The sequence below is a fragment of the Paroedura picta genome, chromosome 7 (genome assembly GCF_049243985.1).
Source record: "Paroedura picta isolate Pp20150507F chromosome 7, Ppicta_v3.0, whole genome shotgun sequence".
Classification (NCBI taxonomy): domain Eukaryota; kingdom Metazoa; phylum Chordata; class Lepidosauria; order Squamata; family Gekkonidae; genus Paroedura; species Paroedura picta.
Window position 1 is genome coordinate 60,545,608 of NC_135375.1, and position 27,001 is coordinate 60,572,608.

Consider the following 27,001-nt stretch of genomic DNA (forward strand, 5'->3'; position numbering starts at 1 on the left):
GAAGTACAGGTGGTGAGGGCTGGGGGATGGAGAAGTGTTTGTGCGTGTGTGTGCATTTGAGAGAGGCAGAGGAGGGAAATACCAGGGAGGATATAAGGTAAGAAAGAGGTACAGGTGGTGAGAGCAGGGGACAAATGGGGGGAAGGAGTTTGTGTGTGTCTGAGAGAGGGGGAGGGGGGACTAAGGAGCCCCCGAGCAGATATGTGTTCCACATATCTTGTAAGAGTTGGGCTGTCACTAATTTTAATTGGTTTTATAATGGTTGCTGACAGGTTTTTCTTACCTGTTGATTGCTTGTTTTCTTTTGTGATGTTTTAATTTTAAATATAAGCTTGCTCACTGTTGAAAGCTGCCTCTAGTGTTTCTATTATTTATTGTTTATAAATTTGGCTAATTAATAAATAACCGGTCTTGATAGGACCAGGCAAGCAGCAAAGACAGAACATTGATGGGCTAGATTTGGCTGGGAAGGAGCAAGTCCTAGATTGTGTAAGCTTGGTTGATTTCAAGTAGTATTGCTTCACAGTAGGATGCCAGCCCCCAGGTGGGACCTGGAATACCCTGGAATTACAGCTTTTCCGTTTAAGAGATGTTTAATAGGGTGTTATTCACTTAGTGATATATTTATCTCCATGTCATGAACAGCTTCAGCTACCCACTTATGTACATAAAGTCTCTGTTAACAAGATTTTTCTCTAAGACTGTTGGCAATCCTTCTGTAACTCATTTCTTAGAGCTTCGCTTACTGCTTTTTCCCTCCTTGGAGAGAATTGTATTTGGTACAGGTTGTAATTCTACCCTCTTCAGAGTTTCTTTAAACTATGAGAGGCATTGGCCATTCAGTTTAAAAGATCTCTGAACCCATTTGCTTCTCCTGAAAGGATCCTTTCAGCTGCAGATGATAATTCTCCTTTTCATTTTAAAGAATTTTAGAAGTGGAGGCAGTTCGTTTTGGAGGAGGTATACCTTCATGCAGATGTTCTGTATTTTCTTACACACACATACCTTTAAATTGTAAGGAGAATTATCTCATCACTTAACGCAGTGAGTTACAGAACTCTAACCTGGAGGCAAACCATCGCATGGATCACTGTAGCCAGATGTTCCAGGGAGAGATATGGTGCTAGTAGCCTCACTTGGTGAAGATGGAAAAATTCCAGTTGGGTTATTCTGGTGACTTGCACCTCCATTGGCAAGAAGGCATCAAAAATCACTCCTAAATTCCTAGCCGAGGGTGAGATTTTAAGTTGTACACTGTCCAGGTAGGGAAGGCACGCTTCCTGATCTGGCCTTTTCCAACCCAGCCACAGGACCTCCATCTTGAAAGAATTAAGTTTTGGCAGCTCTGCGTAAACCAAGTCATCACTGATTCCAAACATCTGGCAAATGTTTCCCAGGGGGAAATTGGGCCATCCATCCATCAGGAGATAGAGCTGGGTGTCATCTGCATATTGGTGACAACCCAGCCCATAACTCTGGATCAGTTGGGCCACAGTGTGGATAAAGATGTTAAACGTTGTAAGAAGAGGATTGTACCCTGCTGGACCCCACAAGGGAGCTGATGAGGGTTCAAAAGATTATCCACTATAGCCACCCTCTGTGTTTGGTTGCTAAGGAAGGAGACCAGCCATTGGAGGGCTGTCCTATGAATCCCCACACCGGTGAGGCAGTAGCCTAACAGCTCATGGTTGTCCTTGTCAAACGCCGCCAACGGGTCTAAAAGCACAAGCAGCACTAAGCCGCCTATATCCAGCTGACACCGGAGACCATCCATTGTCTAAATATATAAATATATATTTTTAAAAAATTAAATTCCCCCCTCCCTACTAGAGGAACCTATCTGGTGCTCTGAAGCAATCCTGTGTCATGACAAGTGACTCTTCTGAGGATCAGCTGAGCTGTGGGGAAGCACCTCTATCAGGACAGCTAGAAGCACAGGCAGTTCATTCAGAGGCTGCAGAAAAGCAGGTGACAGAGCCACAAAGCAGGCCTTTTACCCCATGCAGGGCCATCCAGAGGGCAGGCTAAGCCAGGAGTGTCAGCAGAAGCACTCCTACCATGCTATTGGCTTCACTCTTGGCCAACTTTAGGCTGCGAGGCTGATAGCTCCGCCAAAACATCACAGACAGCCTGGTTGGAAGGAGTTAGACATTTGAAGGCACCTCATACACCTCATGAGATGCCAAGGCTTGATAGTTTGCTCTGAGTCTTCTCACAAAGAGGCCTGAAAGGAATGCTCAGGTATTTAAGGGCAGCAGAGGGTGGTACTCCCAGTGGAAGCAACTGCATACTTTGCCTTGTCTCCCAGCTTTCTTGACCCTAATATTGGAATGACTGAGGACCACTCTCTGGCTCTTAGATGTGGAACAGAAAAGGGCAGTGATTTTGGAAAAGTCCTCTCTCTGCCTGAACACCACCTGGCATTCCAGACCAATGAGGTGCTGGAACCTGACTCACACCACAAATCTGGCCTCTGATTGTGACCCTTTGTGACAACCTGGGGTTACTAGTAACCTTGGTTGATAATGTCTGGCATAAAGGAACCCAGAGTACATTAGATGAACATCCTGATGGAAATCCAAATACAAGTACAACATATCTGTTCAATAGAATGTGAAGACCCATTCACATGGAGATATACGTGTGCATATACTTCCAAGGACACAGTAGACTTCCTAACATGCACATACACACAGATACCCACTTTTCTGTCCCTCTAATCTGTGGTTCTTCCCTTAGCAGCTGCTAAGTGGGTAGAAGGTTGCTTCTATGCCTGGATCTAATTGAGAGGGTTATTTGAGGTGGGGTGTTCGCGAAGTACTTTATTTAACCATAAAAATAGCCTGATAAAACCTGGTCTTATAAATGATCTTTTCTATTCTCAGTCTTTACTAGTCAGTTTGCACAAATGGTGTGTGAATTATTTCCTGACAAAGAGATAAAATTATTAAAAAGGTTTCTTTCTTTCTGTCTTTCTGTCTTTCTGTCTTTCTGTCTTTCTGTCTTTCTTTCTTTCCTTCCATTAAAGACACAGGATAGGTTTTTAAATAGAAGTAACTTCAAAAAGGGAAAGACTTGATATATAAAGATTAAAAGAACTACCAAACTGATCTTGCTGCCTTTGATCTTACAGCCGTTCTAACTCTTAAGTGTATATATAGTAGAAAAAAAGCAGGTTCTCATCTGTCATCACAGATATGGGTTAGTGGGGTGATATTTAAGGAGGGGGTATAATGACTGCTTACAAATATATGGCACTAGGAAGAAGATGTGGGGAGAGCAGATTTAGAAATAAAGAGCAGGAACGGAACAGAAGAAAATGTGTCATCAGCGGAAAAGCAGGCTCACTATTTTAACAAGGTTCTGTAAATCTAGTCTAGACAAAGCCCTCAACGTTACACTGTAAAAAATGATCCTATAATGGCACAGGATCAAGAACATTCTTTAATGGGCATTATCCATTGCTCCTTCTTTGTGACCCTGCATTTTATTGTTACTGGCCATTAGGTGGGGAAAGTCAGTTGCAATGTGAAGGCACTTTCCACCATTAGGACAGAAAAACCTGCCATTATCCTGCATATCAGCATGTGAATTTTTAAAAAAATATTTAAAATCTTTCTATCCTGCTTGACTCCACTTCAAGCAGATCACATGGCACTATGTGGTTTACTCAATGGATGAGATGTTCTGATTCCTGAAAAAAATCATGTGGAAAATGAACCTTCCTCTTTACATAGTTTACATGGTTCCTTTTTATGTTAAGTTTCCTTCTAAACTAATTCAGGAAATCAAACAGAAATTTTAATATTACTGTTTCGATTTTCAATGTATTAATATATGGAGATTGTGTTGGCTGGCAGCTCAGATGAAACCTTAAGTAAGTCTAGAAGAATTTGCCTTAGGCCTCATTGAATCTTTAATGGTAAATATGTCCCTAGACAACTTCTTATCTGATTTAGTCTCCTTTTTCTTATCCAGGAGTATAAGCACCTAGTTCAGGCTTTCTCAACCAGAGTTTCATGAAACCCTGGGGTTTCTTGAAGGCTCTGGAAGGGTTTCCTGAATAGGTGGAAGTTAATTTATTTTTATATTTGTTTTATTTGTTAAACATTTATCATGTGATATGGCCATATATGGTCATGTCAACCTACCCACCCCTCCCAAAATGGCCAATGATGGGCCTGGAGGGGGTGGGAAGAGGCAGGCATGTGCACAGCTATGTTTCCCAATCATATTCTACATGATCATGCCACTTTTGGGGTTTCTTGGAGTCTTCAGGGGTTTCTCAACAGTAAAATAATTGAGAAAGGCTGACCTAGCCAGTCTTAGGGAAGACAATAGCAAATCCCTCATTGAAGATGCATTTTTAAACCAGTTTTCCTTTCATTTGGTTTTCCTTTCTACCCTTGAGTGCTGAGTGGATGAAAGATAGATGGAACACAATTCTAGTTTTCTGGGAAACTCCCCATATTCTAAACACTAAGGTGTGATAGAAAGGTCAGCTCCTTGGCTGACATAAATGGAGATTTGCTTAAACAGAGTTAGATGGGTTTCCATTAGCAAAGGATCTGCTCTGCTGTAATTAGTCTAATAGAATCAGCGAAACACTAATAGACTCTTAGGTCATCCTGGCTGTCCCGAGGGACTCCTGCCTCATCAAAGTGCTTTGTGCTTGGACCAGTCTGATTTCTTAGCAGTTTCAGACATCCCATTTCTGATCGGCTCATCCTTCTGTCTTTGAGTGAATAATTTAGGTTCGTGATATTTCAAGGAGGAAGATCTTAATCCCCTCATTCATGACATTTGCAGACCGAGCAAGCTGAGCATTAGTGGTCAGAGCAGCCCAGATCCACCCACTACCCCCTCCTCCCCAAGCTGCCCTGCAAGAGCCCTGATGGCAGCAGCACCCTCCCCAGGGGAAAGCAAAGTGGTTATTACAGATCAGATGCCAGCCCAGTGTTAAAGCACAGTTGGTTAACACTGTCCAATACTGACTGTCCTCCAGCATATATTTTGGTCTGGCATGCAGGTTATAATCATGTTAGGGAAAGATGACGTGGGTCTGGCAAAGAAAACTGCTTGCTGCTCAGGCACTCCCCTGGCTGCCTCTTCAGTTTCTCATCTGTGTCTGGTGCCATCTGGCCAAATCCACAGGGGTTGAGTTCACAATACCAACCTCATTTCCTTACATACCACAAGAAGAGCTGTGGATGAGGCTTACATTCCCTCAGAGGTGTGGAATGCTAACTCACTCACATTGTTACCTATTGTCAACAAGGGAGGGAACTAAGGAGGAAGGCAGTCTCTAGCTTCAGGGAACTGATGCAGTGGGCGTTGTTAGGGCTGCTTGACTAGAAGAAAAGCATAGCATCACCCCTGTACCTTTAGCAGTAGTTTAATAACCAGAAATTGTAGTGCAGTGGTTAAAGTGGCAGATTATGATTCTTTTCTTATGCCATCAGCATCTGGAAAATTTTACAGTCACCTGCACAGAACCCAGGTTCAAATCCCCACTCTGCCATGGAAGCTTGCTGGGTGACCGTGGGCCAGTCACACATTCTCAGGCTAACCTACCTCACAGGGTTGTTGTGAGAATAAGACAGAAGAGAACAAGGAAAGCAATGGGGAGAAAGATGTGATATAAATAAATAAACAAACCTGTGAATGAAGCATTTAGTGGCTGGAAAATAAGCTTGAACATGATTATGCTAGTTTTGACAATAAGTTGCTGAGGCAGTGGAACAGGGGTTGGCAAAAATAAAAAGGCTGACTACCATGGGCATGAAATTACCATAATTATAAAAAGCAGCATTGTATGTTACGTACAAAACAAAACCATGCATCATGGAACATAAACAATTGTATGGCTAAAATAATATAGAGAAATGCATATAATTATAACTTTTATTCTAGGCTTCTTTGAGTTTTACATACAATCATATAATAGTATAAATTTTGTAGTGGTCCGGGACTATTCTGATCTGTTACTCAGTTTTACATCCCTGTATTTGTGTGACATTTCTACTTCCCAGTGCAATTCTAAGAACTTATTCTTATGAATAAGTAGCATCAGACTTACTTTCATATATGGGAATGTATATATGAATGAGCTGTTAATCTACAAACTACTGAAGTCACTGATTGGTGAAACAAATGGTCAAACCAAATTTACAAATGACTGAAGTCTCTGATTGGTGAAACAAATGGCCAAACCAAAAAGAATCCTCTGAGTAATCCCATAGGGGAGAAGCTATATTTGCTAAATGGACAATTCAGTCAGAATAACTGGTAATCATCCCCCCCCCCCTTTCCTGTACTGTTATAGATTTCAGAAAGGCAGTGATTCATCACAATGCCTTTGAAGTTAACACTTTTATGGGGCCGAAAAGGAAGTGAATTCCTCACCAAGCACATGTCAATTGCCTTTCAAGTTCCTTTTAACATTCTCTGTGGTGTGGGATATTCCTTCCCCAGCTAAGGAGAATGGGATTGCTGAATGGAAGGGAGACTTCCTTGTTTTCTTAAGTATTGATAAAATCCAGTTGATTACTTTATTGTATCTTATTTAGTTGCTTTGCATTACACTGGCGATTTCACAGATTCAGCTACATGCGCAGAGGAGATTTTCATGTGAGAACGATGGAAATCTAGGAAATGTATATCTCAACCTCCCCAAAAAATGTTCAAAGTAGCACATAATAATAAAAATACCATATTTCAAGATGTATTAAAATATTTTTTTTAATTCAAAGGATTTTTAAGCAGCAGAGCCAACAAACTATATTACCAAAATTACCTCACACCAAAGGGTTAACTAAAAGAAATAGGGTACATTTCTCAGTCTGTTTATAAAACACCTGCAGAGGGTAGCCCTGAGCTTTGAAGGGCAGAGTGACCCTCTCTAAGACAGGTTTTTCTCCTTCCAGCTGGTCATCTTCCTCATTATCATAACTTCTCATTTGTTGAGATTTGAGATTCAACCTCATCTAGTCCAGACCACTCTGGTATCCTTTCCCATCAACATTAAGCTTCCAGTGGGAGAAATAAAAAGCAATTGTGTATTGGCTAGTCCAGGAGTGGGCAGAGATATACTATTTCTTTAAAAAATAAAAATAAAAGGAAGTCATTCAAAATAAAGCCTGTGGTTTGTTTGTTTTTTGCTGATTATTTTAAGAAACGCAGAAATTTGGGAGGCATGGAAATAAATGCAGTACTGACATTCCTATCAGACCTAAACTTATTTTACTCTTAAGAGCCAGTTTGGTGTAGTGGTTAAGAGCATCAGACTGTAATCTAGAAAACCAGCCTTGATTCCCGTACGCCTCTACCACATGCAGCCAGCTGGGTGACCTTGGCCTCTCCAAGAACTTTCTCAGCATCAGCTACCTCGTAGAGTGTCTGTGGTGGGGAGAGGAAGGGAAGGTGATTGTACGCTGCTTTGAGACTCCTCCATACCATTTGGCACGTGTATGGAATTTTAGTATAATAAATTAGTTTTCTACAAGCAAACAACATATGTGACAGAGAGCTGCAAAATGATGTATCTTAAAACTAGCCTGGTACATTTCCTTGCTAATGCCATCTGAGAGGTAGGGGGGAGGAAAAGTTGAAATTAAAAACTAATCTTAACCACTGGCCTATAAATAAAAGAAAATAGCCATGTAGGTGGCCCTGTTTGGGCCCGGACACCACCCCTGACCAGGTGGTCTCTGGGTCAGCAGGCCAATCGTGACGCGCCCAGCAAAGCTGGGCGTGTTCGGAGTGGGCCAGCCCCTGGAGCGCCTGCCGGCCCACCAAGACACTATGTGGGCCCTGCAGTGAGAAGGCCACGCGGCCTGGTAACCTGAAGCCTCGGTGGGAGGAGAGATGGCTTCCCCACCACCGCGCCAAAGTCACGCCCTCACAGGGTGAAGGGGACCAGGGATGACTTCCCTGCACCCTGCCAAGCACACCTGATGCCTTGACAAGGCAGTGGGTGTGCTTGGCACTGTTTGGGGAAGCCGCGTGCTCGCTGAGGGGGGCAGAGGGCTTCCCCGCATCCCGCTACACACACCCGCGGCCTTGAAAAGGTGGCCAGTGTGCTTGGCAGGGTACAGAGAAGCTGTACACTCGCCGGGGGGGGGAAGGCTTCCCCGCACCCCACTATGCACACCCACTGCCTTGAAAAGGCAGCCGGTGTGCTTGGAAGGGCATGGAGAAGCTGTGCACTCGCTGGGGGGGCGCCGGGCTTCCCCGTGCCCCGCTACGCATACCTGCCACCTTGAACAGGCAGTGGCTGTGCTCTTTTGGGGCGCAGGGAAGCTGCACAGTCACGGGGGGAGCCCATGCCTTGCCCCCAGCCTGCCAAGTGCACCCGCCGCCTTTTTAAGGCAGCAGGTGTGAATAGCGGGGCATGGGGAAACCCTCCCGCCCCCACCAGCGATTGCATGGCTTCCCCCCTGAGTTGCTGGAACCCTTTCATAGCCCGTTCTTACGAACGGGCTTTGAAGCTAATCTTTAACCCTCCCCCCGCTCCGGAGGAGCGGGAGGAATAAAGGAGTAAGGGCAAGTGGGGAGGAGTTAGGGCGGGCTCTGTCCGGGATAAAAACTCGGAAGGCCCAATCAGGAGCCGCAAAGCGGCTCCTGATTGGGCCCTCCGAGTGTCACTCGAGGGCCAAGCAGCCAATGGGGAGCCGCGCAAAGCGTGGCTCCCCATTGGCTGGTTGGCCCAGCCTCGCCTGGGCCGGCCGGGGAGTTGCCGCTCAGAGGAAGAAGCCTTCCCCAGCGGTAAGTCCTCCAGCCGGCTTCCCCTCGCCCAGGGAGCCTTCTGCCAGGCCCTGGGGCAGGCTCACCTGCCCTTGGGCCCGCCAGAAGGCCACAAAGCCCACTCCCGAAGTCCCGAGCCTTCTGCCAGGCCCTGGAGCAGCTGAGCCTAGGCCTGGCAGTAGGCCACGGAGCCCACCGCCCCCGTCCCGAGCCTTCTGCCAGGCCCTGGAGCAGCCGAGCCTGCTCCTAGGCCTGGCAGTAGGCCACGGAGCCCACCGCCCCTGTCCCGAGCCTTCTGCCAGGCCCTGGAGCAGCCGAGACTGCTCCTAGGCCCGGCAGTAAGCCGCGGAGCCCACCACCCCCGTCCGGAGCCTTCTGCCGGGCCCTGGGGCAGCCAAGACTGCTCCTCGGCCCGGCAGTAGGCCTCAAAGCCTGCCGCCGCCTTCCCGAGCCTTCTGCCGGGCCCTGGAGCAGCCGAGACTGCTCCTCGGCCCGGCAGTAGGCCTCAAAGCCTGCCGCCGCCTTCCCGAGCCTTCTGCCGGGCCCTGGAGCAGCCGAGACTGCTCCTCGGCCTGGCAGTAGGCCTCAAAGCCTGCCGCCGCCTTCCTGAGCCTTCTGCCGGGCCCTGGGGCAGCCGAGACTGCTCCTCGGCCTGGCAGTAGGCCTCAAGGCCTGCCGCCGCTTTCCCGAGCCTTTTGCCGGGCCCTGGAGCAGCCGAGCCTGCCCCTGGGCCCGGCAGAAGGTCCCAAGGCCACCTACCTTCTTCTGTTCCTCCCTTCCTCCCAGCATTCCTTTTGCCCTTTCCTTCTTCCCAGCATTCTCTTTGCCCTTTCCTTCCCTTCTTCCCAGCATTCCCTTTGTTTTTCCCTTTCTCCCTTCCTCCCTCTCTTCCATCTGCCTCTTTCTGGCTACCTGTTTCTCTCCCTCTTCTTCTGTCTCTATCTTCCTCCCTTTCTTTCTGTCTTTCTGTCTCTCTCCTTTTCCTCCTTCCTTCGCCCCATCCCTCCACCCACCCATCATGCTAGGGTCCGCTGTATTTTGCCCACAGCGGGCTTAATATCTAGTAACTATATAAAGAAAAGAAAGCATGTTTTCATACAGTTATAGTGGGACTACCAGCAGTTCTAGATATTGTTAAATTGGTAACATGGAGAGGTATTTGTGTGGTTAATAAGGTTTATACACACACAATACCTTTATTGGCATAAAGTGGGTTAGGAAAAAGATAAGCAGAAATAATCATAATGCACCAGTCAATTTGGATTTTAAAAATAAAATAAATGTTCAAGCTTTCAGGAACCCTAAAAAATGTCTGCTGGCTACACCTTCCTGTCACTTTCCTTGGATGTGACATGTTGCTGGAAGTGACATCACCACCTGCACCCTAAACCTTCCTTTCACTTCCCCCCCCCCCATACCTTTTCTACTACTACAGTAGCTCCACCTCATGTTGTCTTGAAAGAATGGCAGGAGCTGAGAAGACGGAATGGACCCCCCCCCCCCATATTATGACACAACCAACTCTCTCCCTTCTGGCCAAAGGCAGGCCATTCCGTAGCTTGTGGCAAAGTCCATTCAGGTAGGAGAGGAAAGGCCCTGAACCCCCTTCAGAGCTCCCAGGGCCCCCCACAAACCCCTGGTTGGGAATCCCTGCTCTAGTCCATTGTATCATTACAACATGAGGAAGCTTAGGTTGGAAAACAGTGATGTTCCCAAGGTAACCTGGCAAGTACCAATGGCAGAGTAGTGATTTGAAGCTGGCGTTTCCTAGACCAGCCCTCTATCTGCCACACTATATTGGCAGCACTCTGAGAAAACCTGCATCTTCAACACTTCAAGAAAAGCAAACACTTCATGAAGAGTGAACACTTCATAGGAGGTTTTTCCAGTTTCCCCCCAAATTTTTCAAATTTTATGCTGGAAAAATTGGGAGGGCAGAAGCTCAGGGGGAAGCTTCCCTTTTAAAAAGACTCTTGGCCTTCATATATCTTAGATTGGGAATGCTTTGGGGGGTTTTCTGGCTGAATTAAGCCATACACACATACAGATTATAGGCTTGCATCTCAAGAAACACATATAAACTTAGTCACACCCTTTAGCACAAGTAAGCACCCCTTTCTTCCTTTATAAGTGCCACCTTGATTGTGGCAGGATGTATGCAGAGCAATTTCAGTGCTGCAGTGAAGCTCACATCTTATTTTGTCTTCATCCCTGTTAGACAGGTTTACAACACCATGCTGAGTTCACACTGGGACCTCAAAAGCAGGGCATGGCTGACATAAGAAAAGACAGGGGGGAAAGTGTAAGGAGACAGAGGAAAATGAGGAAATGGCTGTTTTCAGTCTGATCCTTGATACTCTGGCTGATTCACATGGCAGTAGACAACAGTTAATCACAGTCAGCAGTTTTGCAAGAGGAGAATTTTCACAATTACGCTGGCTTGAATTAAAATCCCCTCCTTCTTTGCTACTTAGAAATAGTAGGCATAGGGTGAAAATGATAGAAGAGGGTTAAGGAAACATGAGCCAAGCTTACCACCTCTTTCCTAAGGTAAGTATCCTCAAAGCTGTAAAGTTCTTCCACTTTCCCTTGATACATGTATGAAATTTGTATGTATGGACTTTAGTTGCAAGTCATAGATGAGAAACAGGATTTTGTGCAGAGTACTTGCACAAGAATGTCTAAGAAGTTAGCATCTTCTGCCTATGGACTCTGGAAAAGCAATGAACATATGCAGAATCCTTCATTCTTTACGCCTCTGCCAGATCCCCTTGAGAATATGTTGTATTGCTGATCATTAATACTTCCCCCAAAGGAAGTATTTTATTCATTTAACATTTGTCTTTTATTTAGAGGCAGTAGTTCTGTTTTATTCATTAGAAAAGTGGATACAGCATTTGCATTCATATTTTGTCCTTCTTCAATTCCTTCCTTAGCCTTGGGGTATTTGATTTAATTTTCTACAGAAATATGTTGTTTAATTTAGTAAGGCCTTTGAGAATTCCACCAAGATTGAGGTACAGTTTCTCAGAAGTCCAAACTAAATTTGGCAGTAGCAGACCATATGCTTTAAATGTGTGTGTGCCCCACCACACCTTTATAGAACTGCCAGCTCTGGGTTGGGAAATACCTGAAGACTTTGGGGGTGGAGCTGGGAGTAGGCAGGATTTGGAGCAGGGAGAGACCTCAGTGGAATGTAATGCTACAGAGTCCACTCCTCAAAGCAGTCATTTTCCTCAGGGGAACTGATTTATTTAGTCTAGGAATGAGCTATAATTCCAGGGGATCCCCAAGTCTCACTGGTATTCCAGCAGTTTGAAGTGGGGAAGAGAATATAAAACCTAAAGGAGTATTGGGGCACTCTTCCACTATTCTAAAGCATGGTTAAATTCAGTGGTAGAACTTTGGCCTAACATGACAGGAAACTGGGTTTCTTTCAAATGAGCATTCTTCATTACAATCCATGCCATGGGGCTTCTTATTGTGGAGGCTAATCTAATAATAAGAGCCTCTTGTGGCACAGAGTGGTAAGGCAGCAGACATGCAGTCTGAAAGTTCTGCCCATGAGGCTGGGAGTTCAATCCCAGCAGCCGGCTCAAGGTCGACTCAGCCTTCCATCCTTCCGAGGTCGGTAAAATGAGTACCCAGCTTGCTGGGGGGTAAACGGTAATGACTGGGGAAGGCACTGGCAAACCACCCCGTATTGAGTCTGCCATGAAAATGCTGGAGGGCGTCACCCCAAGGGTCAGACATGACTCGGTGCTTGCACAGGGGATACCTTTACCTTTACCTTTAATCTAATAATTTTCAGTAATGTAGGTTAATAAACAAGAAAAAGAATGGCAAAACAATACATTTTGAGTAATATTAGACACAAGCAGAACATTTCAGGCTCAGCTCCTCCCATGAGGAATTGTTCACAGAGAAAGGTGTTCCTCTTGAGATTTTTGGCACAGAAACATGGCTGAGTATTACATCAGTACCAATTTCCAAATCTGTTTTCCACACAGAGGACAGGGCCTGAGTGCTGAAGGTGTCTCAGAGTGGCTTTGATATGATATGTACTGCATGAGATGTAGACAAGGACTATTTCTGTTCTAGCAATATCGTTAGGATTTGCATTTTTAAGGGTTGACTTTTTTGTCCATTTCTGCACTAAAATTTGCTTCTTCAGGTGCAGTCCCAAATTGCCCCCTAACTTGCCCCACAGCAAAGAAATCTCAGAAAAAACAGATTTCATCTTTTCAAGCAGGATCTAACTGGGTCTAATTTGGGGCTGCTCAATGTGGAAATGCATGCAATCAGATTTTCCCCTGTGCCCACCATTTTGAGTTGTTTGGGAACACCCCTATCCTCATTGCCGTCCTCCCTCCACCCTCCCTTCCCCTCCTGCTTCTCTCCATTCTGAATAATCTGCTTAAAAAAAAAAAAGGCGACCATGTTACAACACTGCTTCTTGTGTTAAAAAAAAAAAAACAGTCTTACAGTCTTGCACGACAGTGTTATAATGTTACTAGGCTTCAAAGCCCGCTCATAGGGCTTTGAAAGGGAGGGCCCGTGCAGGCAACCCCCGCACCCCCTGGGGACCCCCTGCCCCCGCATTGTCATGAATTTCAGCCTGGGAAATTAGGGGAGGAAAGCCCAAATACAGAGACACTAGAGTCGACTTGCAGTATCCAAAGGAAATCCAAAGTGTGGCTAAAAGAAGGTTTATCTTCTAATTTGGAAACAGTCCAAAGTTCAAGAACACTAACCAAAAATACCCATGCTAGACCTGTTCTTTAAACAGTTCTGGCTGCTTTTTCTTTTCTGAGTGTACATTTTCTCTGTTTCACTTCCAAATTAGTGCTTTATGTGGCCTCTCAGTTTCATTGTTTATCCAGTTGGTTTGGGAAACCAGCCTTCTTCAAATCTACAAAGAACACAGCTAAACACCAGGACCGAAGAGACAGACATCCAAATCTCCCTGCTATCTGATGGTGGTTTTAGGGATGCCATTTAGAGTGCAGTTGCTGAAATGTGTATTTGCAGAACCCGTTTACATCTCAGGATACATCCCCTCCAGTGGCTGTTTTCTGCCTTGGCTTCCAAACTGCAGTAGAGGATTTGGAACACCCACATGAGATCGCTGTCTAATTGTCCACCTTCAAGGTTTTCACCATCCTTGGTACATTCTTTTTCAAGCCTGGTTTGATGTGATCTTTGCATTAAAAATGTAATGCAAGAATATTAGGAAGCCATCTGGACGGAACGGTGCATGTTTTAGGAGGCCTGGTCTTAATATATTTTCCTTGCCTCACCCTCCAGAACACTTTGTCTCCTCCTCTTTTAAATTACAATGCCAGCATGGCTACTTATGACCCATAAAATGTCCCAAGATTACATCGACATTCTGCTTTGCTATATTTTGGTTTCGAAACTCCATGAGATCTGGAGGTGGAACCTGGGGAGAACAGGGTATGGGGAACTGATCTCTGCAATCTAGAGGGCGACTGTGATTCCAGGAGATATCCAGGCCCCACCTGGAGTCTTCTACACAAAGCAACTATTCTTCTTCATATTCAGATAATGAGTAATACACTTTTTTGTTATCTCAAAACAAGTTTAGTTACATTACAATCCAAGTAAATTATTTCTTACAAAGAATTATTCTGAACAAAAACATATATATTTTTCTTTCTTGCAATTCATTCAGCTTTTGAAGAGTTGCTTTGTGTATAGTACTTTTGGTTTTTTGCCTGTTGTTTCCCATATATTGTCTTGTTTGCTTGATTGTCTGATAACGGTACTGCTTGTTTCGCTATTGGAGAGTATGCCTTGTGCTCGTTCAAAATAGGCCAAGGAGCATACCTACCAGCAAAACTATGTGAATTGTTAAAAACAACTGTTTTTAACTTGGGGAACGATTGTGCAAAGGATAAAATGCAGTTGGGACACTCACTCCCTGATTGTCTGGATAAACCTGGTGTGCTTTGAGGCCTACAGGCAGCCAATCAGACAGGTAACGACATATCTCGATGTTATGTAATAGGCCTCTCTGTGCAACAGAACCGCTCTAGCGCAAAAGGCGTGAGACCTTTGCAAGATCTTTTATTATAGATATAAATACAAACAGAGCAGTTTCATATGTCAGTTTGATTCACAGCCAGCCACCTGCTCATGGAAATTCCCAGTTTGCACTGGTAACTGTGATACTATCTCCTGGCGATTAAGAAAGCAACAAAGTATATAGCTTTCAAAACAACAATTTTATTTCTACAATGGAATTTGTGGGAGCTTCCCATAAATGCTATTTAATTGTTCAGTGCTGTTTGGCGATAGTCCTGGCAGTGCTATTATCCCACTGACAAGGACTGATTGCTTCTCCTCATCCCCCCCAATCAAGTGTTCTGCTCAGAACTTTGCACTTTTATATATGTTGTGTGTACGGCTCTTTGATAAAGTTAACATGAGAATGGGAGTGTGTTATTGTTTAACATAAAACTATGTCATTCTTAAAGCAAAAAAAGCAAAGATGTACAGTGAAGGTGTAGGAATTTATTTACTACAGCAAGGCTGTTAGATAGCAGTGAACAAAGAAGGAAACCTGTAGAACAAGTTAATATTGCTTTATTTGCAAGGATTTTCTTCTGTTCTATAACAAGGGCTTAATTTGCATGGAGGTGCTTGGGCTTAGACCAAACCTTTGCACCAAACAAGGCGATTTCTCAACTTCTGCTGCCCTTTTTCCTTCAGAACTTCTGCTTTGTAAGGGTTATACGCAAATATAGTCTAATGTGTTTGTTATACAGTGCTGGTCCTGTCCCAGTCCCTTGGATGGATCTAGCCGGGCTTCAGTAAAACTCTTCTATTCTCAATAAAATCAGAGTCCAGACACACCTTTAAGACCAACAAAGATTTATTCAAGCACTCTTCATCAGACTATGAACAACGACATAGTCTGAGGAAGAGCACTTGCACTCAAAAGCTCACACCTTGAATAAATCTTTGTTGGTCTTAAAGGTGCTGTTGGACTCTGATTTTATTGTGCTACTTCAGATCAGAATGGCTACTCATTTGAATATCCCATTCTCAGTACCAGATACATTCTTCACACCTTTGAACCTGACTGACGAGAGCAGCACACCCAAAGCACTGGCCCTTTATAAATGAATCACCATGGGCCAAAACCTGCCATCTGGGGTCAAAGAACGTGGTTTTGGGGTCAAGGATGACGTGGGAATGGAAGTCTGTCTGGCTTGAGCCACGGAAGTGTTGTTTAGATATTCTAAGTATGTATGTAACATATTTTACCCCACCTTTCCTGAATAGCCCAAGGTAGCTTCCAGATAGTCAGAGGCCAAAAGAAAAAAGAACATCAGATAACATCAAGCAGTGAAAAAATAATGACAACAATTAACAGACAAGCACAGTAAGAATGTTCTATCATGAGAAAACCTGGTGAAAATTCATGCCTAAGGAAGCAATGAAGAGGCCTTCTATACTTCAGAAGGCCAGTTTCACAATAGGAAAGGCTTAGAAATGGAATGAGTAAGCCACATGGGGGGAAATTGTAAAGAGGAGCTGTTGTGAAGAATGAAAAAGGTGAACTTGTTCTTAGGGAGTGGCAGTTCTCAGATATGTTGCTCTCAATCCAAGAAGAATCAGCACCTTTAATTGAGCTTAGAAGAAAACAGCTGCCGAAGTCTGACTGCTCCAAAGAGGTGGAATACGAGCCCAGTGCTTGGATCCAGTAAACAAATGGGCAGACACATGCTTTGCTGCTTGAAACTTCAAATTTGTCTTGAAGGACAGCACTACAGAGTGTATTGCAGCAATCCAGGGTACAGAAACCGGGATCACAAGGGCCTGGTCTGATGAATCTAGAAGGGAGGATACGTTCTGAATAAAACACAGATTAAAAATAGCCATGGCATCAACTTTGCACTCTGCAAGTGAAGTAGAAACCAGAGTATTGTATTCCCTATTCAAGCTACAGCCATTTGTGTTGGGTTATTTTTTTCTGTAAGGACCTTTTGGATTTGATTATGCAAGCTCCCAGATGACAGGAGATTTCTTCTGGCAAATAGAAAAGCAGCTAATTTCCTTCTATACGTAGAGAAAGTTGTCTTATTTATGCAAATATAAAACAATGGTCTAATAAAAGATACCATCTTGCAGTTACAACAGCAGGCGTCTCTGCCAGACAGAGTTGAAACAGCCTTGTTCCATCACCAGCCTCACCTCTCTTAATATGTGATATCAAGAGGAGCCTGGGATCACCTGAAGTCTTGCAGAGAGAAAACAAAGTGTAGCATCAACAGGCCCTCCTCCCCATCTATCAGCTGAGCTCTGCTTTTCTACTTAAAGTGGGCATGGGTTTGGTTAAATCTGCATCTGAAAATGAAACAAAAGCTGTCTCAGTAGTATCTTTAACCTACCAAAAATATAAAGAAGTCTACAGTGAATATGCCCTGATAATAGAGTTCCTAACCTCCAGATGGGACCTGGAATATTCCTGGAATTATAACTGGGCTGATTCTGCACATAATTTTTTCCTCCAATGTCGATCCTGCTGAATTCAGATCGATTTGAACCTGGGTCATTCTCCTTCCTCCCCCCCCCCAAAAAAAATTGAAACAGAAAGACTTCTACACTTGATTGGGAAAGCTCAGAGCGGGGAAGGGAGCAGTGGTCACAAAGCTACCTTTCCTGAACTGGCACGGGGAGGGGGGTCAGGTGAAGCTGACACCAGCAGGCACTAGTGCTTTATTTCTTCTCTTTTGACTCCTGAGCCAGCAGCAGCCTTTCAGAGAATGAGGCAAATCTCTGCTGAGAGAAGTGTGGGCTTCTGAAGCACAATCACTTTAAAACAGGGAGGGAAGCCTTACAACCAGGAAGTCTCTGAATTGACGTCCTGGCCATTCAGGGAGGACTACTTGCTACATCATCAGCATTGGAGGCACAGAGCAGTAAGATAATTTGCAAAAAGCAGAAATCTTATACTGGTGGTGGTTTTTCAAATATCGAGGCTTATATCTACTCCTGGATATCGTGGGGGAAAGGTAGGGTCACTGTGGATCAATCATGCATGTTGCAGAGGGAAAATGTAAAGCACCCAAAACCAAAATGGAAAGCAAATTCAGTGTAGATGAGAGGGATTTATTTGGGTTGGGAGTGAATAAAAAGCCCCGTGCAGACTCGACTCCAGACTACAGAGATCAGTTCACCGGGGGGGGGGGGGGGGAGAGAATGGTTGCTTGGGAAGGTGGGGGTATATGGCATTGTGCCTGCTGAGTTCCTGCATCTCCCCATTTTACCCCCCAGATTTTCTGGAATTTCCCAACCCAGAGTTGGCAATCCTAGCTAAGAGTTCTCCTGAGTTTATAGCTGATCTCGACTACAGAGATAAATTCCCCTATAGAAAATGGGTGCGTTGATGGAAGCCTTCATTGGCATTATACCATGTTGAGGACTGTCCCTTATCCAAATTCTACTTTCCACAAGCTCTGCCCCTGAATCTTCTGGAATTTCACAACCTGAAGTTGGCAACCCTATCTGAGAGTGGGGTAACTTTAAGATTGCTGTAGATTGACAAAAACATAGTTTTACGTTTAGGTTACAAATCACAAATTGCTTACATAATAGCAACAATGTGTTTTGTGTTTCAACTTATGGAAACATTCCCATCATAATTACAAAATCAACATAAAGCTGGCTCTGAATCTTGGTGCCTTTTATACTGACTTTGGAAGAGAGAAGCTGCTTCTTTATTACCAGTCTGAAGAACAAAAACCTGACTGTTCCAATTTTTTACCCTGGGAGAACTAAGATATAAATAGCAATATCTCAAGGCTGCCTCTTAAATCTATAGCAGCTAAGCACAACTTGTGATACATTAAGATGAATGCAATGACACTATCACCCATCTCCATCTGACTTGTGGCCTGCTTAGGTTTTGACAGCACCTTGTTTTTACAGTCCCAAACCATCACAGATGAGGCTTTTCAAGTTCCTAAGGAACCCTTACACCCTGGGCCACAAGTTGTGGAGGTTTGGTCTCTAGCAGAGTAGACTCGAATTCCCCTTATTCATTCAACTGTTCTCACTGAACAACCTCAATACCTTAGCATTTCCAGAAATCAGGTTAATATGTGATTTGAAGTGTTAACTAATAAACCTACTTATGAAATGCTGAATACCCTAATGATTTCATCACCCAGGGATAGCTAGGGGTCCCCAACAAAGTGCCTATGGGTGCCATGCTGCCCACTGACTCCTTTCCTGGTGCCTGTCAAGTGTTTTGAGAAAGTGAGCATGGCTGAGTAAGACTTTTGCCCAGTAGGCTTCTTATTTACAAAAACAAAACATTTATTTTGGTAACAGCTGCCACTGCCACCACTGATAAAGGATCTCCACCATATGACTGAAGGAACACGCATGGAAATATTTTTAAACAATACGTTCATTTTAAGACAGCCTGTTAAACTGAGCTTTCCTCTGAAATATTGAAGAGTTATTCTTAGAGTTATGCATGACCTCACTCTCTGATATTTAGTGGTTGGCTCCACCTCTTGTGGCAGCCATTTTGTCTTTTGTATCAAGATTCCAAGGGTGCTTATGCACTCAAAAATGTTGGGGGCCCTGAATTAGAAAATTTTCTTTCCCCAGGTGTTGTGTTAACCCAAAGTAAATGAAAGAATGCTTTGGAACTAGAGGCTGAGATGTAAAATTATGTGCTCTGTTTATTGCCTTTGATCAGGAGACAGTTCTCTGGATGAATTAGTTGTTTGAATACAGCCTTTTGCTCCTTCAGAGATCAGTTTAGCCCCCATTGTGTTGGGCTAGGAATAAATTGAGCATTTGGTTGTGTTAGACATGGTTCAAACAACAATTGTTCAGCTGTGCATAGTATCTTATAGTGACATTATACTATATAGACCTCAAGGCAAAGATTATTCATTTGAATGACTGTATGATCCTCTGATGTTTCACAAAATGTCAAACAGTACTTTTCATAATGCACATACACTGACTTGACAAAACGTACAATTGCTTAATGAAGAAGCACAGTACTGTCGGCCATGACTCACTGGTAGAACATCTACTTAGTGTGGAGAAGGTCCAGGTTCATACCTTGCATCTTCATTTGATGCTGCCCCTGCCAGCCTGAGTAAGCAATACTCACTTTGATAGACCCAGGGATCTGATTCAGTCTGAGGCAGCTTCATGAGCCCATGTTCTTATCAGATGATTCACATCCTTTCTGTGGCAGGAAATGAAATGTGTGGTGTCGTATGATCACCTTTACTTAAGCACAAGAACATTCCTTTTTAGTTAAAACAACTTGCAGGATGTGGAATTGTACAAAACATCTACTGAGCTTCAGTGTCTAGTTAAAGTATTTATGGAAGCTATAATTCTGGAAAAGGCAGCATGGGTGGGGAGGCAGGATGGGAGAAGTCAGGGAAATAGCGCAGCCCTGCAAGATATTCAAAACTGTACGAGAATTAAGGCCACAAAATATACTTTATAGATGTACTTTTATTCTATTGCCATTTTGAAAATCAATCAAATTTTGAAACAGAAAATGAATTGTGGAGAAAGCTGGGGAAGCTGTGGCTTTATAAAAACAACTGCTCACAAATACACACAATAAAAAGATGCTGGAAACAATTATCTTGTTGGCAAATGTTGCTTCTTGATACAATACAGCTGGATTGTACAAAACACACTTACTGCAGATGAAAGCCTAATTTGGGGACATTAAAAAAATCACTGGGAAAATTATAGTAATTATTGTTTGGTACTGTTCAGGCTTCTTAACTTTTTGTATTGATTTTTTTCTCTACCTTGTTTCCTCACCCATATGCTTTGCTCATTAAGTCTGTACAGGGGTAACAGTTAGGGCTGACAACTCTGTTTTGGGAATTTTTGGAGATTGCGGGTTGTGCCTGTGGAGGGTGGCATTTGGTTAGGGGCGAGAACTCAGGGTGTGATGCCATAGAATCTGGCCTCCAAAATTGCGCGTTTCTTCAAGAGAACTGATCTCTGTAATCTGGAGATCGGTTGGAATTCAGGGAGAGCTCCAAGCCCTCAGGTTAGTTGGAGATTGGTAACCCCAATTACAGCTCCCAGGCACAAATTGTACATGTCTCTACAAACGGAGAAGTCTGATTCTCTAAACTTCCACTATTTTATTTAATTTTATTTGCTCACAATGTTCCGAGCCACCTTAAGAAAACAGGTTTAAGAGTTTCACGTCATGGAAATATCACTCTTAGGTCCTAGGTCTCTCAGACCCAATGTACGTCTCTCTGCCTACACCCCCAAAAGAGCACTACACTCCGCCAACATCAACTGGCTAGTGATCCCTGGCCCCAAAGAAGCACGTCGGTCTTCAACAAGGGCCAGAGCTTTCTTTGTCCTGGTCCTCACCTGGTGGAACGAGCTCCCTGAGGAGATCAGAACCCTGCCTGAACTCCCACAATTTTGAAGGGCCTGCAAAAGGGAGCTCCTCCACCAGGCATTCGCTTGAGTCTGACTGACCCAACAACATCCGCTGTCCCCCCCCCCAGACACCCCCTCCATGTCCTGAAGCAGTCTAACGTCCCTGGAGGTTGTCGTTCTATTTGAGTTGTTGTTCTACTTGGAAGTCTCTGATCGTTTATTGTTGATATGTTATTTAGGTCTGTATTATGCATTCTGACTGTTCTATGTATTACTCCTGCAATGTTTTCTGTGAACCGCCCTGAGCTGTATGGGAAGGCGGTATAAAAATCTAATAAATAAATAAATAAATAAATAAATTTATGGGCCTAAGGTTTTGTCCTGGTGCTCAGTTTAAGCTCCCTGCCCACGGCTACCCCAGGTGCTGAGCATGGATGCATGTGTGTGTGTGGAGACCATGTGAAGCAGAAGCAAGACTTCAAGCCATTATGATGCTCTGGCCAAAGGAGAGAATAGCTGGAGCCAACCAGTCTAACCTGGACCAGGGCATGGAATAGTCCCAGTTTAATATAAGAATTCTCAAAGGAATTAAGTTTCAAAATTTGAAGCCTTAATAAATTCAGCAGAGAAAGTATAGTTCTAGGGGGATTAACTTTAAAAGCAATTAATTAATTAATATTACTTCATTTAAACCCCACCTTTCTCCCTATGGAGACTCGAAGTGGCTTACATTGATCTCCTCCTTTCCATTTTATCCCCACAGTAACCCAGGGAGAATGTGTCACCCAGCAGGCTTCCATGGCACAGTGGGGAGTGGAATCTGGGCCTCCCAAATCTTAGTCTGACACTCTAACCACTGTACCATACTGGCTTTCAAAATTATGGGATTAACTTTAGAATTTCCTAATATTATGGGCTGGAGCACAATTCTACATGGAGACTTTTCTTTTTAGGTCATTCCACTTTTTGCCTAATGTCATTAACTATTTTACTATCTCTCAATAAAACTAAGTAAGAATTTTATTTGCATATCATAAAGTCCTAATGGCAAATAAGAAAATTTCACCTGATGAATTTTTAACAAATAGAAATGAGGGGCAACACCACTGAGTTGAGAAAAAGAGAAAGGGGCAGGCTTTGTTACTCCAAAATAACTGTGTAGTGGTACATATAAATGGCTTGCAGTATTTTGCTCCAAATTTTATCTCCTCCCCAAGTTGTACCTGCTAAAATTCAGCAATATAGAAAGAAAATTATTTTTATTGGACCTTGGTTATACTAGCAGAAGGAACTGCAGTGTGAGAAATACCTCTTAAGATAGTCAGGATATCCCCATAAGGAGATATGCACTAGCAGGGACTGTCTTTGAAAACATAGAAACTTCAACTGATGCAGAACTGTACCTGTCATTGTAACAAAGGTGGCTGGCAGAATATCACACAGTCTATAATATTCTCCTCAACAGAACAGGTTCAAAATTTTCAAGGCAATCTGTAAATATAATGTACAGTAAATGGGAATGAATTTTCACATTTTATAATCTAACTATCAAGCAAACGTCATCCAAATATACTTTCTTAGTGTACTATAACTTTCCTTCTTAGGGTTTTTACAAGGGAGAACAAAATTTTAACCCATACCCCATTATCATCCAAATAGGGTGATAAGCTGAGCCAAAGCTGGGACATTATCAAAGTTTGCTGCCCACAAACAATGAGTAATATAGTAAGCTTCAGGTCTGGGGAAGTAATATCCTTGGCTTAAAAAACAAAACAAAACCCCTAAAATCTAGCTGCATAGTTTCCGCTCTTGCTGGGACATGCAGGGTGAAATTCTTCAGTCTGTCCCTGGATAGCCATATCTCACATGATAGCTACATTGACCTGACATGCTCTGAAGAGATTTCCACATAGCCCAAGACACAGCTTAGGCCAACTTCCTATAATGTGTGCATTTTCTAGTCTCCGTGTTCCAGAGAAGAATACTGTCCTCATTGCTAGTGTTAAATGTAGTGAAGAGGCCACATAAAAATGCATAACTAACTATGCTGTAGTGGTTAGTGTCATAAATTGATTAATAATCATCATGACATGGAGATGACAACGGCCAGGGAAACACAGACACAGAGGGGTTCTCATGTGTGGCTTAAATAGCAACTTTTGTATCTTGATGGTATTGTTGGGCACTGTAGCCCCTAAAATAATGTACTTGAAGTAATTATGTGATAAAGAAACTGGAAAGCAGGTTATGGTCTCAGTCAGTTTTAGAGAAAACTTTGGGTGGCACGTTAGAGGTTTTGCAGAGTGGGAACAATACCTGTGATGGCCTTTGGTATTAAGGATCTACTCATTGTCTTCCAGGAAAGAAAACCACCTTTGTGCACAGGCGCCACCTGGCCTGGCTGCTGATGACGGCCATGGCAAAAAAGGGAACACTGAAGAATCTGTGTTCCCTTGCTGCACGCCATCACAGGCCTTAAAGTGGGCCAGGGCTGAGAGGGGTACACCTAAGAAATGTTAATTTAAAAAAGAGTACATACATTTTTCTTGTTTTATTAGGTTTAATTGGATATTAAGGAGCTCCTATGTGCTTGTGGATAACATGTATTACAAAGTACTACTAGGGCTAGATCTTTTACTATCCAAATGTAAGCATTGCAAACTTAATCAACCAAAGTCAGATCAAATATGTGATATTGAGGTTATCTATGTAGTAAGTCTGTAAGCAATTACATAATTGTAATTTATCATCTTTCTATCACTAACTAATTTAAAATTATCTGCCATCAATGTACAGACAAAACTTCAGCTGAATGATCTGCTGAATATTATTACTTTGGAGCCATTTCTTAATGTATAGTAAACTGAAATACCTATCTAAGCACATTTCAGATATAAAAAGGTAGGCAAAGAGAAAAAATGCCTTTGCTCCAGAAAGTATGGATGTGAATAATCCTCACCACAATGAGAATGGCCATGGTCGGCAGCGGGCCTAATGGGACACTTGGCTAGTCAAACCAGACTTGATGAGAAAGACTGCTGGGACTTTTTTTTTTATTTAAGAGCTAATTGGTGGAAATACACTAGTTTTTTTAAAGAGCCTCTTGTGGCGCAGAGTGGTAATGCAGCAGACATACTGTCTGGAGCTGTCTGCCCATGGGGATGGGAGTTCAATCCCAGCAGCCGGCTCAAGGTTGACTCAGCCTTCCATCCTTCCGAGGTCGGTAAAATGAGTACCCAGCTTGCTGGGGGGGTAAACAGTAATGACTGGGGAAGGCACTGGCAAACCACCCCGTATTGAGTCTGCCATGGAAACACTAGAGGGCGTCACCCCAAGGGTCAGACATGACCCAATGCTTGCACAGGGAATACCTTTACCTTTACACTAGTTTTAGTGCCTGAATTCGCGTATTTCCCTGAAAGAAAACACCTTTGTTTGGCCCTAATGGGAAGCACATTGAGGAGGTTAGACACAGGACAAATAAATTTTAAAATATGTTACATGTAAAGTCAGTATATTTTTTCAACCTTTCCATGCACATCTCTGACACGTGATTCGCTCTGCATTTTATGCCTCAATAAAATGCTCTTTTATGCTTTTTAATAGGCCTTTATCAAAGGATTTCCCTGATCTTTATCCTTCCCAGCCTGTTCTTTATGAGTCTGCGTCTCATTCCTGAGAAGACAAAATTGTGTTCCCAGTAGAGCTGTTTGTTGAAAATGTTTCTTAGAAAAACCCACCCCCTTTACCACACTGTCACGTAGCCTTTTGTTTAATTAATGCTTGAGAAGAAATCAGATCTTCTGCTATTGCTTGCCCTTTGAAATGACAGAAATCCAATAGGAGCAAGTGGAGGGAAAGTGAAATCTCCCTTCATGGCAAAAAGAAGAAGAAAGAAAGCCTGCGTAACCCCATACTTGAGAAAACAATGCACTGGTTTTACTTTGGCAAAAGGGATTCAGTTAATGGGGCAGCAAGTTACATCAGGTTTTTGCATGCCTTTAAACTGAAGAGGACAAAGATCACAGGCAAGTGAAATCTTGCTAATAAAACAAAAGCAGTTTAAGAGGAAGAAGCAGATGAAGAGGAGGTGTATTCTTATTATTTCATCACAATCATTTTAGCTGATGACTTCTTATTTTGTGGGTCAGTGATTGGATGGACAGATTCATTCCAGGAACTGTCCCCCCCCCCAACTTGCAGCACCTCAAACACTGTGAGAGAAGGAACTACAAGAATACATGACATTTACTAGATTTGCACATGCACCTTGATCCTAAGGAGCCTACAGTTATTGCAGCAGCAGGGCAGTTTCACAGCTGCTAATCCCATAGCATGTCCAAGTAAGGAGCCATTTACGTTGATGACTATTTAGAAATGTATTTTAACTGGCCATTCAAGAATAAAAATATCCAACAATGAAGAAATACAAATGGCGTAAACCGATAATGCTGTAAGACTACAAGATCACAGGGGGTGGGGTGGGGGTGTCCTTACGATTCTCAGAAGATTTCCATTTCTCTCATTACTGGTGCTTGCTGTAATGTGCCTCATGTTGGTAGAATTTAAATATTCAAAGGGATAAAGTACTGGCTGTTGAAAGAATAAATAGCTTTATTGAGAATGGAAACAACATTGTAAAGAAAGAGAGGAGAGAGTCCTAGCAGTCTGACTGACTCTTTTGCTTCATCTGAAGGGAGGAAGTGTGCTCAAAGGAGCAGGAAGTCTCCAATTCAGCGAATCAGGACACAGGAGATAATCTGAAACATACCATGACATTTCTAAATGTGTTAACTACACATCTCCTCTTCTTTATAACACTCTTGCTAAGTATTATGCAGAACCTACCTCTATATAGTTGAGGCCTGTCTTAATCAATCTGTCATGTTGCCATAGTCTGGAGGTTTTCACTACTGAAGCATATTTTTAAACAATTATTTCAACTAGCAGCTGTGGGGGGATTTTGGGTGAGTACAATCAAGCTTTACAGATCCTTTTAAAATCAGTTTTCCATACTTTTTGTTTCTGAAGTTGTTGTGGAAACAGAATCTTTAATTAAAACTGTCTTTTTTTCCTGCCAGGCCTTGAGGTGTAAAACTCTTCTGAGCCATATATCAGATTAGAAGATACGTTCAAACTGAACTCATTTCTTTGAGGCTGCTTAAAAGTGATATGTTAGGTCATAAAAGTGTTTAATTATCTCTCTTGTGCCTCTGACTTAAAACCACTCCATAAGCACTCTGGTTGTAGCCTAAATTAACCAAGCTGACTTTAAGAATATGGACTACATGATTCAACAGAAAAAGTAATGATTTGTAGCCATTTCTGCCTCTCTCTGACTGGTTTGGTCAAGATTCCTCTACCTCTTGCAACTTTTGTGGCTTGTAAAGAAGACAAGTCTGCATTACAAATCATTAGTGAATCTTACTGAATTGCAACTGGGCAGAAATTGGCTATATCATGGAGCTGGAAGTCCAGAAGGCATGTTTGGATTTGATATGCTGTAGCTCAGCTCTCACAGTTCCCCCGCTCCCCCCATTGTATCTCTTGTCTTTATATGAAAGGATAAAGTCCTGAATTTGTTTGGCTGCTAGCACACCTCAAGGATTCCAAGGAACTGTAATCTCAGGGTCGCCTCAGCTCCTGGCATTCTTGGAGGAGACTTCAGTGCTTGATCCATACCAGTCAGGCTTCCATCCTGGCCACAGGATGGAGACAGCACTGGTCACCTTGATGGATGATCTCTGGCATGAGCTGGACAGGGGTGGTTTAGCTATCCTTATGCTATTAAATCTGTCAGCCATGTTTGATGCGCTCAACCACAAAC

General features: G+C 43.3%; 2 long non-coding RNA genes across 2 annotated transcripts; one reads left to right on the forward strand and one right to left on the reverse strand.

Moving 5' to 3' along the window:
• Positions 1-10,292: 10,292 nt before the first annotated feature.
• Positions 10,293-14,006, forward strand: LOC143840986 (uncharacterized). Its single transcript, XR_013232512.1, has 3 exons — positions 10,293-10,324; positions 11,220-11,295; positions 13,592-14,006. It is a non-coding gene; the product is annotated as an uncharacterized LOC143840986 (long non-coding RNA).
• Positions 14,007-15,049: 1,043 nt separating this feature from the next.
• Positions 15,050-27,001, reverse strand: LOC143840985 (uncharacterized). Its single transcript, XR_013232511.1, has 4 exons — positions 25,672-27,001; positions 22,578-22,665; positions 19,913-19,990; positions 15,050-16,607 (listed from the first exon to the last, which is right to left on the reverse strand). It is a non-coding gene; the product is annotated as an uncharacterized LOC143840985 (long non-coding RNA).